Consider the following 17,116-nt stretch of genomic DNA (forward strand, 5'->3'; position numbering starts at 1 on the left):
GTGCATTGTGATTGGCCAAAGTAATGCACCTGACCACAGGTCAGGTGCAATGCTTTGGCCAATCATAGCGCATGATGACATCACAAGGGAATGGGGGTGACTTGTGACATGATCACTATTTAAGGACTGTCATTGCGGTGCAGCGTCGAGAGGTTTTTTTCTTTCTGGTCGGTGCTGGTGGCAGACATTGTGATTGACATTAGATCTACTTCAGGGGACATTTTTTTAATTTTTTGTTTTTAATAAAGGACTTGTCAAAGACTGTCTCCTGTCATATTTACATTATACTTTTTTTGTGTGAATGGGTAGTGGCACCACATACCTCATACTCATTCACATGGGGAGGTGGGATCTGGGGGGGTGGGATCCTCTCAAAATCCATTTCAGACCCAAAGGGCTTAGCATGGATGGGGGAGAGAACCTCACACATTTAAAAAAAAAAATGTAAATTGCTGAACAATGCAGACAATTCTTTTTATATTCCACTGTCAGTGGGGAACCCCGCTGACAATTGAAACAATAAAGAATGTTTTTAGTAGCTGTGCACAGGGGCGGACTGACAACTCATGGGGCCCCCGGGCAATAGAGGATCATGGGGCCCCTGTGTCCTTGCCCAAACTCAAAAAAGCCTATGATAAAAGGTACCAGGGGCATCTCATGGGGCCCCCTACTGACCCCGGGCCCTTGGGCAGTGCCCAAATTTCCAAATGGTCAGTCCGCCCCTGGCTGTGCGGTATCTTACTGCATACTCAGATGCAGTAAGATACCGTTTAGTGAATTATCCCCTTTGTTCGAAGTTCACGGATGAACTTTAGTTATGTTCAAATATTCGATCGCAAACCAAACAGGAGGGTGTTTGGCCCATCACTACATGTGAGCACAGTATTAGAGAGTGGTATTATAGAGGATATTACCTATATAACTTTTTTCCTTTTTGGGGACACATGTGAGGAGATAAGAAAAGAAGTAAGAAAGACATTGAGGCATTGGAGTGTAAAGGCTTTATTGGACCCATTTATACATATGGGTCAGCCAATCCAGTAAGAATCTGGGAGTTTGAATTTATTGAACACAGTTACCTTCTGGGAGATTGAAGAGACTGGTTTTGTATATTTAAAGTATTGGACAATTTGGATTGAAATACAATGTTTAATACAAGATATATTCTAATTAATATACAAAAATGTGTGCTAATATATAATAATAGTACACAATAATGATTACCTGCATATCCTCATATTTATCGCAACAAAGGATACTTTCTGTAGCTCATTGTACTGATCCTTATATAAAATTTATGATGTTCTATAAATGAATATGAAAAAAAGATATGTCAGCTTATTGAAAGCCTTTAAAAATGATCTGAGTAACTTCAAAGAGAATACAAGGTTAATACTTACGTGATCATAATATCAATATCAAAGGACTGAGACAAGAAGAGTGGTTTAGGGCAAAAATTTGTCATTTACTAATCTTAATTATCACAGGGAATATGATATAAAAGTATGATTACACTGCAGTCTAAACCCACTTAGGGTAATACGATTACTGGAAATAGTAGTTTCACAGTCCACTGTATAATTATGCATGAATAAAGAATTGATTTAGGAAGGTGAAATAAAATTATGAATGAGAAACTAGATTGCTGAAATTGTTCACAGTTTACCACAAAATTGTAATACAATTATTGTGCTTTACTTACTTTGGAACTGTGTATTAGAGCAAATGAAAATAGTTTTTTAAAGGTATTTCAAACAATTTAGGCTGAGTATTATAGGTTTCTTTGAAAAAACATTTAACAAGGTTTAGGTTAAACTCTTAAACATACGGTAATATGCATTGAGCACATTTTTCTCATATTAAGTTACTCATTTTAGATTTCAAGACTGAATAAATTAATTAGAATAAAGCAATATACAAAGGCATTATACCTGTTTTCACAGATCATAGTATGTAAAAGGAACTAAACGAGGTATAATTGTTGAAGCTAGAGATCTGCACTTTTCAACCAACTAGTATTGCAACAATGCCAATTATTCACACCTTTTCTTTTTTTTTACATTTTTGGCACGCATTGATTATTATTTCATTATACTTCTGTTTCACATTGGAATCTGCAAGAGTTATCTTCCTTTGGTAAAATGAGCTACTGTTGCTTCTAAAGGCCTATTTTACAGAAATTTTAAAGCGGAGTTCCACTCACCCTGTCAAAAAATAAAAGTCAGCAGCTACAAAAATTGTAGCTGCTGACTTTTAAATAACAGCCACTTACCTGCCCCTCGGTCCCGTGGTGTGTCCCCCACAGCCTGTTTCATCTTCAGTGTGGGCACCCAGCTGTGACAGCGTGTGGCTTCACAGCCGGGTACCCACTGCGCATGCGCGAGTAGCGTTGCACTTCATGAATGGTCCTGTAGTCTTCTGGGGCCTGTCACGTGTCCCAAAAGACTGCAGGGAGGGAGGGTAGAGAACACCTTCTGCTTCCGGTCACCTAGGCAATTGGACCGGAAGTGGGAGCTGGTACCTGTCAAATTTGGGTACCCACTCCCCCTGCCCCCCAAAGGTGCTAATCCTTAATGGGGAGTGGGGGAGCAGTCCTTAAAGCGGAACTTCCCCTTTTGGGTGGAGCTCTGCTTTAAGGATAAATGTATGCCACTGCACTGCTGTAATGCACCTTATGTGTGTTGGTGTGCTGCAGAACCACTCATTGTGAATGACACTCTGTGTTGCATGTTGCGGTGCACTGTAAAGGTGCATTAGGGTTTCAAGTTAACACACTACTGTGCATTGCGTTGAGCTAGAAAAACTTCAGCAGGTATATTTGTTTTTTATCTGTTGTGGTGCAATAGGCAACCCATTAAAATAAATGAGTTCCCCTAATGCAGTAGACATTAATGCATGCCATTATGCATGTTAACCTGCATGTGTTCAAAGCACCACAGTGGAATGCCCTTGTGTGAATGGGCCCTAAACCAAGCCAGTACTATGCCCATTCAGAGCATAGTAACAGATTTACTGTATTCCTTCTTTCTCAGCATATACTTAACTTATCTTTGATGCCCAGCTGCTCTGTTGGGAGTCTCTCAGAAAATTCATCAGGACTTCTTCAAAATACATCAACTAAATATAATCATACACCAATGACTGTACCAATTGGACATAGAACAATATGTAGATTATATAAAAGTAATGAAGTAGAAATTATAAACAATAGTGTAATCATAAATAGTAAATCCTAAGGGTTAACTAATAAATGTGGATGTTACAGAACCCCACTAATTCCCACTAGTAAACTGCAAAATAATAACCAATGTGAATATAGGCGATGAACTTCCAGTGCAACCCATTATTATTATTATTATTATACAGTATTTATAAAGCGCCAATAGTTCGCTCAGCGCTGTACATTACAAAGGGGAACAGAACAATACCAATACAATGCAAAACATGAGGGAATTGAATTTTGCATTGTATTGGTATTGTTTTGTCCCCCTTTGTAATGTACAGCGCTGAGCGAACTATTGGCGTTTATTATTTATCTAAGTGTAGCCAAGCCATCATAAGGCAAGTAAAGGATTAAATAATATTCTACTTGTATCATGGCTAATTCATACGATTTCATTGGGAGCTGGGAATTACACCTTAACATGAATCTAGGAATATTATTTAAACTGTTTCAGTTTTAAATGAAAACGCAATACTGTAAACATATGATCATAAAAAATAAATGTACCATTAAAGTGGCGCCTTCCTATCGTCCATTATGTAATTATTTCTGTTAAGATTTTTTGTCCAAAAAGGGATTTCCTGAAGATGCCACCTTAGTGAAATGTGTTGAAGCACATATTGCCATCATTTCTTGTACCTGTGTGACGTCAGGTCTGGTCTAAACTTCTGGTAATTGGAAGCATGCCAGATCATGCAAGCAGGAGAGCAGCCTTCTACTAATGAAGCTGTTTACACTGGTGCTGGTCTAACGCACTTATGTAAGTGTAATCTTTTTACAATTTATGGGAAGGCTTTTAACTAATAAACACAACACAATGATTTAATTTATCTGTCCTTTTCTCCGGTTTGTTGCTGAGTGTTTGGAGAGAGGGAATTGTTTATGGAAAGTAGAGGAAGGACATAAAAACCATTCTGGCAGAAAACCATAATGGAGAACCAAGTGCTTTTGACCTTCCTTTAATTGGAGTGTGAATGTGATGAAGTTTATGGTGGAAGGAATCAAACAGAAGAGGTTCATTTGAAAATGTACTATTTTGTGGTGTTGGGTACAAACTTGTCATCTGGATTTATTTGAACTTTTCTTTGCACTTAGATTTATATACTGTATATGGTTTATTGAATTATTTGAAACATGTTTTAATTAGTAGTAGCTCTGTACCTTTTTTCTATTGTTGCTTATAAACATATGTTCATATTTCATAACACCTCAAACTTATTCCTAAATGATTTTTTATTGCTTGCCAAGAATTTATGGTCTATTGTACCCTGAGCACCAAAAATAAATGTTCAGAGGAGTTTGATAAAGAAGGGTTAATTTGTTTCAAGGAATGTTTCCTTTTTAATTTACTCCCAGACACAAGCATTGTGCATTAAGTTGTTCTCAGCTTTCTCTGCACTTCTGATGTGTAGAGAGAAGAGGACTGCAAACTGCAAAAGGAGACCAAGCCTAGCATGTAGAATACAGAGAGTGTGTATTTTCTAAAATATACCTCCCAGAATATTGTATCTGTATTGCACAGCTGAAAATTTAGAATGCATCCTCAAAGGCTCTTGAATGGTTAGCAAATAGTGAGGTACATATGAATTACATGTGTAGAACTGTTTGAACTCTAAATCAGAATTCAGACTGGAGCAATTTAACTTGGTGTATGGCCCTCTAATTTGAGCTTGAAATTGTTTATTATTTTTAAATCAGTTTTGAACCCAGCACTATGTTATGTCAACAGCTTCAGCCTCATTTATTATATTGGGAAACTGTGCATGTTCATCTTCAACTACAACTCTATGCAGGTGATTATATAGGAAAATTATTACCTTGAACTATCAAGTAAAAGGTTACAACTGAGTGCACTTTAATCAATATTGCATGAGCTAAGTGTATAGTACATTTTCCTGTGAAGAATCAATAACCCATTTTCATGCATGCAATGCTAATCTTTCAAAGAACTTCAGCAAAAGTTCATGCCATACAAGTACTGACAATTAACAGAAAAGTTATTTTCCAAATTCTAGTTAAAATTCAAGGCTAGGAAGATACATTTTCTAAAAGTACTACAGAAATGCAAAATACTCTTCAAAAAATGCTAAAAGAGAAAATAATTCAGTTGGTGTGAATTGCCAACTGTGGGTTGGATTTACTAGAAGCAGATAGACTGTGCACTTTTTAAGTGCAGTTGCTCTAGAGCTCAGTAAATGAGGTGAATCTTCACTTTGCGAAGAATACCCAATCACAAGCAAAGAAAAAAAAACAGCATTTTTGTTTGCACATAATTGAATGATGGAAGTCAGGAGAGCTTCCTTTTATTTACTAAGCCATGGAGCAACTGCACTTGCAAAGTGCATAGTCTATTTGCCTTTAGTAAATCCACCCCTCTGCATTGAAAGGGACTAAATGCCTAAGCAAAAATGTTATTGTAATTTTACAGCTGTTAGAAAACCTTAAACCCCCTTATTTAAAGTTGCCATTTCAAAAATTACTAATAAATAAATACAATTAGTTAGAATAATATAAATAACCCTCGGGTGCGCATGCGCATGCGCGAGCCGGCGTGACGGACATGTCCGCCTTAGGCTCCGCTACACGGAGGAGAAGACAGCCTCCCGATCTCTGCTCCCGGCCCGCAGTGTCACATAAGCCGCCGTGGCAACCTCCCTGGCACCCGACAGGATGGTCCGGGGAGCGGCCCGACACCAGGCGCTACTGCACAGCAAGCCGATCAAAGAGGCTCTGGCAAAAGCCTCTGTTAAAATGGCTGCCGTACCAGCAGTAGGAGGCAAGACACAGACACAGCCCTATGCAGCCCTGAAGCCTGCTCATCCCAGCCCCTCCTGTACCTCGGATGGTGAATCTGACACTGACCTGGCGACCCCCCTACATGCTCTCATCCCCGACCTTTCTTCACCTGACCCTCTCATGCGTTTTGAACGGATGCTACATAAGGCCCTGAAACAAACCTCAGACCGCATCACTGACAAGCTGTCTAAGGAAATCCGCAAATTGGGGCAATGCATCGCTGACTTGGAACACTGGGTCAACGACCTTGACAGCTCTTTTCAAACGCATTCAGGTGAACTTGAGCTCTTACGCGATGAGAACGCGACACTACAATCTCGCCTTGAGGACTTTGAAAACCAGGCTCACCAGTCAAATTTGCGGATACGCGGCCTCCCAGAATCTATCGTAGATGTCAAATCCACTGTCACGGCCCTATTTCAAGAGCTGGCTCCTGCTATACCAATTAAATGCCTAGAAATGGACAGAGTCCACAGGGCAATGGCTCCGTGCCGCACTGACGGCCACCCGTGAGACATCATCGCCAAGCTCCATTTTTTCCGCTCCAAGGAACAGCTCCTCCAAACCACCCACAATGCGGGCGTCCTGACATTCCAGGGCCACTCCTATCAGCTGTTCCAGGACTTATGCCCCACAATGATCTCTAAACGCATCTAAACAACAACATGGCATACCTTATAGGTGGAGCTTCCCATTCGCTATACGCTTCCAAGCCCGAGACTACACCTGCAAGACCCCCGAGGACCTCCTCGACACACTGCAAAGTCTCCAACTCCTACCATCAGCGATTCCCCCTGAGGGCTCCCACCGACAATCTGCATCCTGCTCTCCACTAAAATTGCATCCTTCTCATCTCACCGCTGGTCAACTCAGTGCCCACAAGAGAGAACGTTTCTCCTCACCTGCTCCAACTCAACAAGACTCCATGGACTGATGCGTACCTGCCCGCTTAGGCTCCTTTGTCTGTACACCACTGGTCGGTGCCAACCTGCCGATCGCACATCCTCGGCCTCCATTTCTTCTCGCCTCACACTCAAATGAGGAACTTACGTATCCTTGCTGACAATTTACCCCAACTGTTAAAAATGTATTCATATTGTTTCTCCCCCCCCTTTTCTTTTCTCTTCCCTTCCCCCCCGTCCCCCTGTTCCCCCGGGAGCTTAGGTTCCGGCTTTACATGCAGGAACCTAACACCCTATGTTTGCATATTTGCTGTCATCCCCTCGGTGTACACTACTGTGCACTCGCCACTAGCCCCTGCGGTATAGCATTTTTGTATTGCTCGGGCTACTTATGCTCCCTGGGCCTCTCCACTCTACGGAGACCCCAAGGATCACCACCTGGGCTATAATAGTCTCCCGTTACTTTTGTTTTTTTGCCCCTTCCTACTCTCACTCCCCCCCAACTTTTCTGTGTGGCTCCTTATACCCCATGTTTCACCTCTACTATTTCTTTTCCTCCTCTCGAGACTATCTATTACCCACCCGGATGAAGTCCTATTACTGCATATTTAATCACTCACTCCTCCCATGGGTTCCCTAAACATTCTTACCCTTAACGTCCAGGGCCTTAACATACCGCAGAAGCGTAACAAAGCTTTCTGATAATTTGCGTCACATAAAGCACACATTGTACGCCTACAAGAGACACATTTCTCTTCCACATCCACTCCTAAATCGCTACTCACAGGTCTACACCGCCTCGGCTGCCTCCAAACGCAGAGGTGTTCTCATCGCCTTCCACAGCTCAACCCCCTTTACTCTACATTTTGAAATCAAAGACCCTGAAGGGCGCTATCTCCTTCTGAGAAGGCGAATGCTTGATTCAGAAATCACCATTGCTGTTTAATATGCACACAATTAAGGTCCACTACCGTTCCTTTCTCATCTGCTGGCGGTTATTAACCACCACAAACATGGCACTCTCTTCATTTGCGGAGATTCTAATTGCACCCTTTACCCCTTCCATGACAAGTGTCCCCAACCCTCCCTCTCACTGGCCTCCATACATAATTTTCAATCTCTATTGCACCGTCACTCTTTGGTTGACACTTGGAGAGAACTAAACCCAGCAAAACGCCAATATACCTTCTACTTTCATCCTCACAAGACATTCTCACAAATTGACCACATCCTCGCGACTGTCAGTTCCTCCCCCCGCCTCTTGACCTCCGCAATTATCCCCATACCCTCGTCAGACCATAGCGCTGTCTTTACATCCGCGCATCATTGGCACCTTCCCCCTCTGATCCCTCCTGGATCCTTAACGACAACTTACTATCCCACCCATCACATTGCTCGGACATTGAGTGTGCTCTTAGGGAATACCTTTCCCATAACGCTACCCCAGACATCTCCCCCCTCCTTCTGTGGGAGGCGCACAAACTTGTTTTACGTGGGTTCTGTATCAGTAAAGCAACTTTATTGAACAAAGAGAAAGGACTACAACGCTCCCGCATCGAACAGGCTTATAACCAGTCCCATCAGGCTTTCCAGTCGGTCCCGTCACCCACCAATCGAAAAGCATTAGAACAATCACATTTGGCTCTTGATTTTTTTCCTTACCGGACAGGAAGAACTGTCTCTTTGCAGGTCTTGACACAAGTACTACATCAAAGCAAATAAGCCCGACACGTTTTTAGCCCTCTCACTCCGTAGCTTAGATCAGACCACCAAACCCATCCGACTACGGGTTTCCCCGGTAACTTCACTAGCAACCCCTCCACTGGCTCCCAGTTGCCCAACGGATAAAATTCAAAACACTAACAATGACATATAAAGCCATCCACAACACTGCCCCAATTTACATAATCGATCTTATCTCTAAATATCACCCAAACAGTACACTCCGCTACTCGCAAGACCTCCTACTCTCTAGCTCCCTTATCACCTCCTCCCATGCTCATCTCCAAGACTTCTCCAGGGTGTCACCCATCCTCTGGAACTCCCTACCTCAATCTATCAGACTATCAGCTACTCTACTTACCTTTAGGCGATCACTGAAAACCTATCTCTCCAGGGAAGCCTATCCCGCCCTCTGCTAATACTGGAATCCTCTACTCTTCCAACCACTCCATCCCCACAGTTATTACCTATTGTACCACTCACCCCTCCCTCCTAGATTGTAAGCTCCAAGGAGCAGGGCCCTCAAATCCCTTGTATTGAACTGTATTGTTACTGTATTGTCTCCCACTATAATGTAAAGCGCTGAGCAAACCGTTGGCGCTATATAAATCCTGTATAATAATAATAATATCCCTGAGCGCATTCTGGATGTCTTTTGCAAACACCTTTCACTACTCTACTCCCACTCCGACCCTGTTAATCCATCCCACGCGGAAACTCTCTTAGCCCCCCTTTCGGATCACCAACTATCTGCTCTAGAGCAACCAATAACTTCCATTGAAACCTCCAACGCCATCAAAAACCTGAAGCTATGTGTCAGGGATCCCGAGTTTCACCGCGGCGCACGGGTCTGTGCATGCACGGAATCCCGATGCGGACAAGCGTGTGGGCACTAGGACATAGGCGCCCATGGCAACAACTGCGGCCGCGCATGCGGACGCATGCCTGGCACCAATGACAGCGCAGGGCGCACTATTTAAACCGGCTCTTGCAATGCTCAAATTGCCGTATGGTCTTGTTCCTTGTTGTTCCTGTTCCTGTGAGAGTATCCTGTTGTTGCCGAACCCTGCTTGATCCTGATTACCGCTGACCTTCTCCTGCCCTGACCTCTGGCTCGTTTGACCATTCTTCTGCCTGTTCCCGATTATCTGATCTCCTGCTGCTCAACCTGGCCTGTCACCCGACGACTCTCTGCCTGCTGCTCTGTACCGATCCTGCTTCTCCGCCTCCAGCCAGGAACTCCACGGAACCCTCTGCCGGAGCGGTGGTCACATTACCCCCACCTGAACCCCGTGTACCGACGCTGGAGTGTTTCAATGGGGATCGAGGGAGGTTCAGGGCTTTTCAGAACACGTGCCAGTTATACTTCGACCTGTGGCCGCGGACATTTTCCTCAGAATCCGTGAAAGTGGGGTTCATCATATCCCTACTGAAAGGTGAACCCCAGGGCTGGGCCCACCGTCTGCTGGAAGCCCGCCATCTGTATCTGAATTCAGTATCTGCGTTCTTTGAGGCAATGGCGCAGTTATATAATGATCCGCAGCAGGCAGCTTCTGCTGAGGAGGCCCTGCACTCCCTCCAACAAGGTCGCTGAGCAGCGGAAGACGTTGGAGTGGCGACACCAGATGGAATGATGCAGCCCTGCGCCATCAGTATCGCTTGGGCCTGTCTGAGCCGCTTAAGGATGAGCTAGCCAGAGTGGGCATACCCAACTCCTTGGAAGATCTGATAACCCTTGCCATTCAGATCGACTGCAGGCTGCGGGAATGCAGGCTAGAAAGGTCCAGCCAAGGTCAGAGACCAACATGGGTGTTACCTCGGTTCCTGGTCCAGTCGAATCCCCTTGTTAATAACCAGAATCCTGAGACTACCAACATACCCGAGCCAATGCAACTGGGACTGATTCAACCGTCGCTGACATTTGAGGTACGCCAGAGACATCGGTCAAATAACCTCTGCCTTTACTGTAGGGAAGCAGGCCACTTTGTGCGTTCCTGTCCGGCAAAGCTGAGTAAGTGTGCCTCTATCTCTTCTGCTGTGTCTCCAGCCTGTCTCCGCAACTCAAATCATCTAGCCATGCCTATCTCGTTCCAGCTCCCTGGAAGAACCATATCGGTGATGGTGGTTATTGATTCAGGGGCTTGCAGCTGTTTTATAGATCTGAACTTTGCAGCCCAGCAGCAGATCCCCATACAGACGAAGGAGCACGGTCTAAACATCTTCTTGGCCGATGGGTCCCGTATCAAATCCGGGTTGGTAGACCATGAGACCCCACCGATCTGCACTACGGTTGCCGGCCACCATCAGGAACTCCTTCGCTTGGATGCCATCGCGTCCCCCTTATTCCCAGTCATTTTGGGACTTCCCTGGTTATGAGCGCATGACCCCCAAATCAATTGGAAGACAGGGTCGATCCAATTCTGTTCAACCTACTGTCAAGAACATTGCTGTTCCAAGACGCCTTTGGTCCCACGGACCCTATTATGTGTGGACGCTGACACAGAGCTAACTGAAGCCATTCCCTTGGTTTACCACAGCTACCTCGATGTGTTCAGCAAACGGGGAGCAGACGTTCTTCCTCTGCATCGAGCATATGATTGCCCGATCAACCTCCTCCCGGGGTCTGAGATTCCCTTTGGGCGAATCTTTCCTTTATCGGAGCGGGAGTTGGGGGTATTGAAGGACTACATAGACGAAATCTCCGAAAAGGTTTTATCCGTCCTTCCACGTCACCAGCTGAAGCTGGAATTTTCTTTGTGGAGAAGGACAAGTCCGTGAGACCCTGTGTGGACTATCAGGAGTTGAATAAAGTAACTGTGAAAAACCGCTATCCCCTTCCCTTAGTCCCCGAGCTGTTCCAGAGGCTAAAGACAGCGTCTGTCTTCACCAAGTTGGATCTGAGAGGTGCTTATAACTTGGTCCGCATACGAGAAGGGGATGAATGGAAGACAGCGGTCCACACCCGATCCGGCCACTTTGAGCATCTAGTCATGCCGTTCGGGGTTGTGAAATGCACCCTCCACATTTCAGCACTTCATTAATGATGTATTCAAGGAATATTTAGATGTTTTTGTTGTCATTTACTTAGATGACATTTTGATTTTTTCCCCATTCCTGGAGGCGCATCGGGGTCATGTCAGGAGAGTTTTGGAGCGACTTCGCCAGCACGGGCTCTATGCCAAGGCAGATAAGTGTAGTTTCGAGCAGCACAGCATTCTGTTCCTGGGATTAATCATCTCCACCACAGGAATTGCCATGGACCCTCAGAAGATTTCTGCAATCCTAGAATAGCCAGTACCCTCTGATAAGAAGGATATACAGCGGTTCATTGGCTTCGCCAAGTTTTATCAAGAACTTCTCAGGCCTCGTGTCTCCTATCACCCAACTCACGATGATAGGGGTGCTGAACAAGCAGATTGGGGCTTTGACTCCGTGCCCTGGGGAAATCTGGTCTGTGGAGCGCTAGAGCTACCATCGGTAGGTACCTGACACTATGTAAGCGCCTAGGTCCTGACGGCTTTTCTGCTGCATATTATAAAAAAATTTGCCCACCTCCTCTCTCCTATTCTAACAAATGCCTTCAACGCAATCTTGTCTGGCCATTCTTTCAACCCAGACACGGTAACAGCTAATATCTCTATGATCCCGAAACCAAACTCTGATGATACGCAGTGGTCAAACTACAGACCAATCTCTCTTCTCAATATAGATGTTAAGCTTCTTGCGAAAATCCTTTCTACCCGTCTTAATACATGCATAGGATCCCTAATCCACAATGACCAAGTAGGCTTTATCCCCACCCGGCAAGCGTGTGACAACGTCAGATGCGCTACCCTTCTTACTCATTTGGCTCGATCCTGTAAAATTACAACTTGCTTCTTGTCCCTAGACATCAGAAAAGCCTTTGATATAGTCTCATGGCTGTACCTTGATTATATTCTACGCCACTGGGGTTTTGGCCCCCACTTTTTATCATGGATCTTCTCTTTATATCGTGAACCCTCGGCTAGAGTCAGATATCTCGGTCATCGGTCGGCTCAGTTTTCAATTTCCCGCGGAACTTGACAAGGCTGCCCATAATCCCACCTGCTCTTTGCCCTAGCTATAGAGCCTTTGGCCCTTCTGATAAGCGCTAACCCAGATATACGAGGACTTGAAGTAGGTAGATCCCATCATAAGCTATGTCTCTTTGCCAACGATGTCCTACTTTTTTTCCCCTCTCCCCTGACCTCCACTCCTACACTCCTCCGACTTCTTGAGGACTTCGGCTCTATATCTGGCCTCCATATCAACCCTCAGAAATCAATAGCACTTAATATATTCCTCTCTCCCTGGGATTTAGCCCATTTGAAGTAGGTCCTCCCATTCTCCTGGTCACAGCTTTCCATCCCATTCCTAGGAATAAAGCTGACCTCTAACCTTTCGGATCTATACACAGCCAATTATATGCCCATGCTGACCCACCTCACGGCCCTTATGACCAAATGGTCTTCCCTACCACTGGCCTGGCTGGGTAGAATTACAGTCGTGAAGATGTCTATATTACCCAAAATACTCTACTTATTCAGAGTCCTCCCCATCCCAGTACCGACGCACTATCTACGTACACTACAACGTCGTATATACACCTACATCTGGGGCCCCACCCGCCCCCGAATTCCACGTTCTACCTTACATCACTCCAAAATTAGAGGCGGCCTTGGCCTTCCAGATATTTGTAAGTACTACCAAGCGGCGCACCTCACGCAATTGACCAAATACCATGCGACCCACGAAAGTCCCCAATGGGTCATACTCAAATCCATAGAATGTGACCCCTTATCAACCGCCAACCTTCTTTGGCTAAGACCCTCTGACCGCCACTCATTAACAAACCCCATCACAACCCACTATATTTCCCTATGGGATAAACTGAAACTCCGCTACCCCCTGCAATCACTACACAACCTCCTGATTTCCTACCTTCAGAATCCAACCTTTCCCCCAGCCTGGTCCTCCCCACACTCCTTTTAGACACTGGTCCTCAGCCAATCTCCTCCGCACCCACCATTTTTTGACGAGTGCCGGTTTCAAACCTTTTCCCTCACTTCATGAGACGCATTCTCTACCAGCCTCAGAAATATTCAGATACCTACAGCTACAACATTTTTACGCTCCATACACTACCACTCCCCGTCCCACCCGCTCGATGTCCTTCTTTGAACGTGCTTACTACAGTGACCGGCACAGGCGAGGACTAATTTCGGACATCTATTCCCTCCTCTTTACCCCTAAATCCTCACCCCCCCTTATGTTCGCAGATGGGAGACGGACCTTGGTCGCCAATTGGATTCTGCGGATTGGGACCTTATCTGGACCAATACCAAAACCTCATCACAAAATGTAGTTGCTCTAGAAGCTAACTATAAAATATTGACTCGCTGGTACCTGGTTCAAGCGAGGATCGCTAAATATACTCCAAATTACTCCCCTGAGTGTTTCCGTGGTTGTGCGGTGGTGGGAACCTACTATCATATTTGGTGGGCCTGTCTGGTAGCCCAAGCCTTCTGGATTGACATCTGTCACATTTTATCTAGGCTCAACGCAAAACCTCTCACACCCGACCCAACAGTAGCACTCCTAAACTTGCGCCCCCATGGCATTACTAAATCACAATTCAAACTCCTCCTACAAGTCACCACGGCTGCCAAGCAGATTATAGCCAAGTCATGGAAATCTTCTTCCTTATGCACAGTGGCAGTTAAGAACAAGGTTACACAGGTTATGATCCATGCTAAAGCGGAAGGTACCATTTTAGATACTATCCCTAAATTTGCGACAATCTGGAACCCATGGGTGGAATGTTTCCTCCCACCAAACTTTGATGATTCCCTCCTCCTTCCTTTATTTATCCACCCTCACTGCCTGGTTACTTCATTAATCTGTTCTCCATTACAATATGTCTAGAATGCCCCTATGGAATCACACGCCTTCCTCCCACTACTCTATCCCCCCAACTCTTCCCCTTTCTGCTCTCCACTTCTACTCTACCCCCCCTCTTTCCCCGTACCCCTCTCGTTAGTTTTTTCTTTTTTCTTTCCCTAGCACCCCCACGTAATCTCGGGGAGAGCACTCCTGCAACCACTCAGTACTAAGCCTACATGTGTGTCACTGTGCTTTAATACAGCTATGCTTTCTTTTGGTCATCTAACCTGCTGCATTTTGTGTATTGGTGCATTTCTCCCCAACCTCATATGGACACCATACCTGTTTTCACAAATTGTTCTGATCAAATGTCTATGGCTTGTCCATTGCCTATGTTTCCATCCTTTGCAAACTAATAAAATGTTTGAACAAGAATAATACAAATAACCCCTGTTTCTTTTGACCTTTAACCATGTCGAGACCAGACTGCTGCACCCTCTTCCGGTCCAGGCCATTTTCCCCTTCTCTGTGCTGTCACATTTTAAACGACAGTTACTCAGTTATGCAACATCGTTCTCAAATTTTTTTTTATAATTTATTTTGAGACAGATTGGTAGAACTTAATCGCCAGTTTTTTTGTTTACTTTTTACTATAATATATAAACTAAAAAAAAGAGTGAACATTTTGAAAAAAAATCTTAGTATCTGTCGGCAAACTTAGCAAATAAATAATCTTCCTTTATACATTTAGGCCAAAATACAGTCTGCCACATTTCTTCGGTGAAAAAAAAGCAGTGTATATAATTTTGTCTGTGTGAAAGTTATAGAATCTACAAACTATGTTATATATAAAGTGTGACAATTTTATTCCCAAAATGGACTGAAAAAAAAAATATCAAACACCTCTATGTTCTTCAAAACATGGGATGAAATTTGAAGATAACACTTCTTCTAAGCTTCTGTCATGATTCAAGGCACCATCTTAGTGGAAATCGTTCTCATTTCCAATTCCTCTGTTAAAATCTGCAGCACTGCTTCCCTGTTCATGTTCAAATCTTCTTCCATTATTCACACACTCAATCTTTGATCTCAGCATACAAGGGTTTGTACTGTGTCCATATTTGCATTTTTCCTTTGTGTTTTTGGCTGCCCACTTGCATCACAGTAGACATCTTCCAGACCCTCCTTAACCACTTCAATACCAGGCACATTTACCCCCTACCAGGCCAATTTTCATCTTTGAGGTGCTGTTGCACTTTGAGTGACAATTGCACAGTCATGCAACACTGTGCCCATATTACATTTTTAGAATTTGTTCACACAAATAGAGATTTCCTTTAATGGTATTTAATCACCACTAGGCTTTTTATTTTTTGCTAAATAAAAAAAAAAACACATTTTATTTATATTAAATGTGTTAAATGTGTATTCTGCTACATTTCTTTGGTTAAAATAACTGAAATCAGTGTTTATTATTTATTTTATAGGAAAGTTATAGAGTTAATAAACATTTCTTGAGGCCCAAAAATGTCATGACAGTACAAATATCCCCCAAATAACCCCTTTTTGGAAGGTAGACAGTCCAAAGTATTTAGTAAGAGGCATGGTGAGTTTTTTTTTAAGTTGTAATGTTTTGTTACAATTTTTTGGAAAATGCGTAAATTAAAATTTTTTTTCACTAAGTCATCATTTTAATTCCATTGGCCCTGTACCCCAAGCTGTGTTCAGCTGTGTCTGAGGGACACAGCAATCACCTTGTTTGCTGCTACACTCTCTAGGAGCTGTTGGATACAGCCACCTGCATTGGGGCTGCTCCCATCTGGTATGTACGTGGACTAATTGGTAAGCACTTAATCTACCCATTGAGAATGAGGGAAATTTTATAAATACTTCCTGTAGCCTTAATTTTTGTGTTGTAAATATCTTTTCTTTTCATAAATAAACCCTACCCAAAATTACCTAAAAATAAACAATTCCTCTTCCAGACTAATATAGAATTAGTTTTTCAGATATCAGTGCGCATAATACATAGAGAATTGTGACCTGGGTAATTGAAAAGTATTTCAAGTGATTCTGCCACCTAAAAAATGTGCATCTGCTAGAAAGTACAAAGTGTATTCTCCTCTTATGGCTGAAAGCCAGTTTGTTAATAATGCTTTTTTAGCAGCCTAAAGATATAATATTTCCAATTTGGTCAAGGGTGGAACCTTCTAACCCTGTCTCATCTGAATATCTACAACTGGAACATGGAGGAGGCAAGAAGAGTGACAGAGCTGCCTAGCACATTTGCTAGCACTGACTGCCGGTACATTTCAACAACTGGGCAATGCCAGATTAGATGTGTAAAAGCTGTGTAGTCTGTTTTGAATTTGGGGCAAGAGGGCAGACATTCTGGGGGGGGGGGTTCTAACTGGCATGGTAAATGCTTTGTAAGCCCTGTGCATAACTGTGACCTGAATCCCCCCCCCCCCTGTAATTTATTGATATTTACTTGCTTTGTGTGGAGCCATCTACCTATTTGGTAATCTAGCACTGGTACAACTTTATCTGAAATATGCAGGTCAGTTTT

The sequence above is a fragment of the Staurois parvus genome, unplaced genomic scaffold (assembly GCF_062004578.1).
Source record: "Staurois parvus isolate SC_StPar_1 unplaced genomic scaffold, SC_StPar_1.0 ptg000200l, whole genome shotgun sequence".
NCBI classification, from domain to species: Eukaryota; Metazoa; Chordata; class Amphibia; order Anura; family Ranidae; genus Staurois; species Staurois parvus.